This window comes from Triturus cristatus, chromosome 2_1, assembly GCF_964204655.1.
Source record: "Triturus cristatus chromosome 2_1, aTriCri1.1, whole genome shotgun sequence".
NCBI lineage: Eukaryota > Metazoa > Chordata > Amphibia > Caudata > Salamandridae > Triturus > Triturus cristatus.
In genome coordinates, this window is record NC_140581.1 from 430,919,690 (window position 1) to 430,925,710 (window position 6,021).

Here is a 6,021-nt window from a genome sequence, read left to right on the forward strand (position 1 = left end):
ACTTGTTTGTGCAAATACAAACGTAATGAGCTCGACATCGTACAATTCAATGGAGTTGCAGTAACTATTCAAGTGCATAACCACCGGACATTATTGCAAATACTGTTGCATACTTAATTGGTAAATGAGTAACAGACTTCATACTAAAAATTGTGAATTTTACCAAATGTTGCTTGCGAGTGAATTCAATAGGCAGCGTGTGTTAGACGAATTACATACACTCGATAAATACCATGCTGAAAAGTTTTGGAAATACCATTATTTCAAAATTGATTAAGTAAACATGCACATATTTATAATCTACTGAGTGTAATCAATATTCAACATGAAGTTCTTAACTGTAAACATGACACAAAAGTATAACTTCTTGATAATGCAGTAACAATGATGTGAAAACAATGATAAAAATGTGAAAACAAAAAGTCCTCAGATTATGACGTTTGGTATTTATAACAAATAGTTGGACAATGTAATTAGGTAATGAAATACATACAATTAAACATACATACAAAACGGACTAAAGCCCAATAAATGTGTAAGTGTGAATGAAAGTAAAAAAATGATTGCCACGATGTGCCTGAAAAAATGAGACTTAACCTGCGCATTGCTGTCTGTCCTGTGTTACCAAGATTCTATATAAAGCATGCAAGCTCAATTTTGTTGTTCAAACCTTTAGGGCTCAAGGTGTTCAGATAACGAATCCAAAAAGATTCCCTTTGAGTGATGAACTTTGTCATGTCACGGTCGTTGTGTGTTTGTACTACTTCTATCACGCTGAACCTCAATTGTGCTATGGTATGATGTGTGTCGCACCAGTGACTTGCTAGTGGTGAGCTCAGTGTCCTGGTTCGGATTCTGCTCTTGTGCTCTGTGATCCGAGTGTTTACCCAATCTGCCATGTTCAACAAAGCTCAGCAGTCTCCAATCTCCTGGGGGTATCTAGGGAATGCCGTACACACCTCCTTGCAAAGTCTAATATAGTGAAATATCACCAGCGGATATTCTTCAAGTGTGATGAATCTCCCTCCCAAATACATATCTCCCAGTGTAAGTAAGGATTATTCTATCCCTTAGGTGATGCATCATCAGGGGTTCACTAGAAACACTAGTCAAGCTGAGATTGAGGGTCAATTTAATATGCGGGGAGGATATGATGTCTATGCCAGTAATTCTAGCCAGTCATGCCCATGCTCACATTTTGCAATTCACTACTTGAATATAAGACCCCAGCCTTGCTGGGGCTTTCTTTACGACATTATTAAGCTTGTTTGGGTTTGCTAAGACCAGTTCTAGGTTTCCGGGTGGTGCTTGTCTATAGTCATGGAACCAGTGTGTGGCAAATTGTGCCTTCAATTAATAAAGTGCGACTACTCACCCATGAGGTTCTCAAGGAGCTGGATGGGGGGGGGGTCTAGGTCTGAGGTTCACTCAATGAGCCAGGTCTTGAGGTCCATCCTGAATTGCAGCAGCAATGGTGATTGCCTGAGGTGCAGAGGCAGGGAGTTCCAGGTCTTCGCAGCAAGGTAGGAGAAGGATCTTCCTCCAGCTATGGTCTTGCGGATCCGTGTGATGGTGGCCAGGGCCAGTTGGGTGAAGCAGAGATGTTTGGTGGGGATGCAGAAGGAGAGGCTGTGGTTGAGGTATGCAGAACCAGGATTGTGGAGGGCGTTGTGGGCATGCGTGAGATGCTTGAAGGTGAAGCCAGTGAAGGTCTCTCAGGTGGCCGGTGATGTGATTGCAGCGTGGGATGTTCAGGATGAGTCTGCCGATGGCATTCTGGAAAGTCTGCAGTTTCTTTTGGAGTTTCTGGACGGTGTTGCCATAGAGTGCATTGTCGTAGTCGGGTCTGCTGCTGACGAGCGCATAGGCCGCCGTTTTCCTGGATTCGGTGAGTCGCCTTAGTGAAGTAGCAGCATGTTTCTAAGTGCACTGCAGCAATGTCCCTCGATCATACAGTTTCTGCAGCATTTCCCAGCTGCCTTGTGGCTGTTTACCGCCCATGTGAGTTAATTATTAAGGATTGAAAGAGGTTGAAGAATCCCGGTTCAGCTGTATCAAGATATTTTTATAAGTGCAAATCGGCCTGACATTGTTATGTGTAGTTTGATCCATTTATCAACATTAGTTTCAATTTTATCAAGTAAAGTGCCACAGTTCTCCCTTAGAATCACAACCGCATCAGTATCCCAGGGTAGAAAATGGCGTCTTATTGGCATTACAAATTTTACAGCAGGGGTGGTGTGGCCGTTATGTCTGTAAGTAGCATCATAAGTAACTTGGACCAGTTTATAGTGAGGCCCGACCAGCTAACAACATTTAGGGATTTCTGTGAGGATGGGGTTCAAATTTGTACCAGATCTTTCACCAGTAATTGTATGTCATCACTGTATAGGGATCCCAATACCCTATGTGTCCCAAACTGAATGCCATTATTGCTGTTTATTTAGAGCAGTATACCAAGCAAAGCCTCCAGTGCTAGGGCGAAAATTATCAAGGACAAGGGGCAGCCTTGTCATGTCCAAGCATTGCATGGTGATATAGCCAGAGATACAACCATTCACCCATATGCATGTTACTGGGTTACAGTAGAGTAGATTTATTACTTGTGTCATAGATGCACTGTTAGAAATGGAGGGCTCTAGTGGGCAATGGTTAGCACCTTTGTCCAAATATGGACCCTTCCTTCAGTAAGTAAGGATAAGGGGAATATACTACTGAAATAACCCCTGCTCACCCCCTTGGTAGCTTGGCACGAGCACTCAGGCTTATCTCAGAGGCAGCGTGTGAAGCATTTGCACATAAAATACAGTAATACAGTGAATACACTACAAAAGGACACCACACCAGTTTTAGAAAAATAACCAATATTTATCTGTGTAAACAAGACCAAAACGATAAAAGTCCAACATACAATAATCAAAATCTCTACTCTGCAAGAATAAACTTAAAAATGCAGTTCTTTGAAGCTGGTAGCTCCGTCAGGTGCTACTGCAGTGCTGAAAACAACCAAATCCAACCAGGTCAGTTGACCCAGTTGGTGCAGACCAGAGTTGGTGTCAGAAGACGTGTAAACAGTACCTTGTTGTTGTTCCAGCCAACCGCGGTGATGTGTTACAGTGGCGGCGGTCGTCTACGCTGCAGTGTGAGTGGTGCAGCGTGAGATGCCCTCAGGTTGCGGTGCAGGTTGCGTGCAGGCAGCAGCTCGGCGGTGGTTGTCCAGCGGCGTTGGCAAGACCAGGACTATGGTGCGAAACGGGGCGGTGCTTGTTGCAATGCTGATGGTCACGGTGCAAGCTTCGGTGGCTGTTATGGATCAACAGTCTATGGGGGCTGGTGTCGGTGGGCAGTGGCTGTGGTGTGGGGTGGGGTGGGGCGGTGCTATATGTAGGTTATGAGCAGCGCCACCTGACTACGGTGCAGACCACAGGGGCAATGTCAGCTGGAAACGTTGTGGTTGGTGAGACTAGGGTTGGGGAGTGAAGCAAGGTGGTGCAGAGTTGGGTGCCCACAGGTGGCGGCGCAAGCAGTGGCTCAGTGGCTCAATGGCGGTGGCGGTGGTGGTCGTCGTCATCGATGAGACCAGGGTGGCTGTGCGAAGTGCGGTGGTGCCCTCTGCATTGCCATCAGGTCACTGAACCACCGGCAGTATTGGTGATGGCGTCAGTTTGCGGTTTCCCTCTGTGGCAACTGCGACACACAGTCCCAGAGGCGGTAAGCAAAGTCTTTGCTGTCCATGAGACTTCGTGAACAGGAGCCAAGCTGTATCTCAAGCCCTTAGAGATACTCAGCCACAAGTGAAGAAAAGTTCAGTTCAGTCCCTTCACTGCCCAAGGCAGAAGCAGCAACTGCAGGCCAACCCAGCAAAGTAACAAAACAGCAAAGAAGCAGTACTCCTCCTGGAAGCTCTTCCAGCTCTTCTCCTTAGCAGGTTCCTTGATACCAGCGAGTTCTAAAGTTCTGGGGTATGGGCCCCAATATTTACACTCAGTTTATTTTTGTTCTTTTGGGTAGAGAGTGTCTGTGTCCAGCCCAAACCAGTTTAATCCTCTCTGGCCCAGCTTCTTGGCAGGAGTCAGCATTGTCCAAGGCAGACCAGGCCTATTGAGGTGCAAGGAAATCTCCTCCCACTACTCTAAATGCAGCCCAGGTCTATTCAGCTCCACCTGACTCGCTAAGGAAAGGCAGGACAAACCTCAACCCCCCCAGTGGCTGTCTGGAGAGAATGCACATCCCCATCCCCATCCCCTGTAACTCCAAAGCCAGACAGTCAATCCACAACCCAGTAGAGGCAAACAGGATAGCTAAGCAAGAAAATACCTACTTTCTAAAAGGGGCTTTGCAAACACAGACCATAAAAATCGTCTTTACTAAAAGATTCATTTCTACATTCTGGCTTCAGGCATACTAAACTCCATTTCTCTATCTTGCCCCAATGGGAAGATATACTGATAAGATGTTTTAAGTAAACACCCATTCTATCCTATGGGACAGATAGCCTTTCAATTGTGAAAAATGAAATACACTGTATTTCGGTATCAGGACATGTCATCCATACCAGTGCATGTCCTAAATTCACATACAGTGCACCCTGCCCATAGGGGTGACCTACATGTAATAAAAGGGAAGGTTAGGGCTTGGCGAGTGGGTGCAGTTATCAAGTCAATATGGCAGTAAAAACTGCGGGCAGACACTGCAGTGGCAGGTCTGAGACCCCTTCAAAAGGCTGCTTGTGTGGGTGGCACAATCAGTGTTGCAGGCCCCCTAGTAGCATTTGATTTACAGGCCCTGGCACTCTCAGTGCACTTTACTAGGGGCTTAACAGTAAATCAAATATGCCAATCATGGAATTACCAATCCATAATACAATTTAGAATAGGAGCACTTGCACTTTAACACTGAACAGCAGTGAGAAAGTGCGCAGAGCCACTAAACCACCAAAAACAGAGTCAAAAAGCAAAAAGACAGGGGAACACGTCAAAAGATGCCAGGTCTAAATTTCACCTAGTCCCATTCTTCTCATCACTGCTACGAGGTGCAGCTATTCTTTGGAAACAATCGCCTTGGTGTCATTGAGAAACACCGCCATCACCTTTAGCCATGAGTTAATCTGGTGAAGAAGTGCAAAGAGAGTACAAAGATTATTAGTAGTAGACCACCACAGAATGAACCCCAATTGTTCTGATAAGACTAGACCATGTAATAGTGTTACCAGACTTGCTGCTAAACTTTTTGCAAACATTTTAATAGCAGTATTTATTAAATACAGTAGCCTATATGAGCAACAAACCTGTGCAGACGTTCAGGGCTCAAGTAGTGTAATATCCACTGCCACCCGTACAGTAGGTGGCAGTAGGTCTTCTGGAGGATTTTGTTGTACATGTCAAGGAGGTATGGGGCAATTTAATTGATATACTCCTCATAGAACTCCACAGAGAGTCCATCACTTCCCAGCGCTTTGCCATTTCTGAGGTGCTAAATAGCGCAGTGGATATCCTCGGGGAGCACAGCAGTTCCCTCTCTGCTGCCTCCACCCAAGGAAATGTGATCTGTGCTAGGTACCCTGAAAGCCCCTCCTGATTTACTCAGTGTGTGGTGGTATGCAGTGTACGATAATATGTTGTGAATTCTGAAAGGATATCTACAGAGCAGGATCTCTCCTTGCCTTCAATAGTCATTATCATGGCTACAGGATCTGTGGCCCATCTGGGTTTCCGTAGTCTAAACAATGTATGTCTGGTTCTCTTGCCCTACCTGTACATACGAGCAGTTGTACATTTCCCCAAGTATTTTAACTCTTCATCTGCCTCATCATGAAACACACGCAGCTTCGATCGGACTCACCTAAACGTGTCAGGCTCATTATCTGCATTATGTTTGGTCTCTACCTGTTTCAGTTGGTCTTCTATTTGATTAAGAGAACCTCTAATGGATTTTAAAATGTCATTTCCATTTGATATACACTCCACCCGTATTACAGACTTAAAGGACAATCATCTTGATCCATGTTCCTGTACTGAGTTC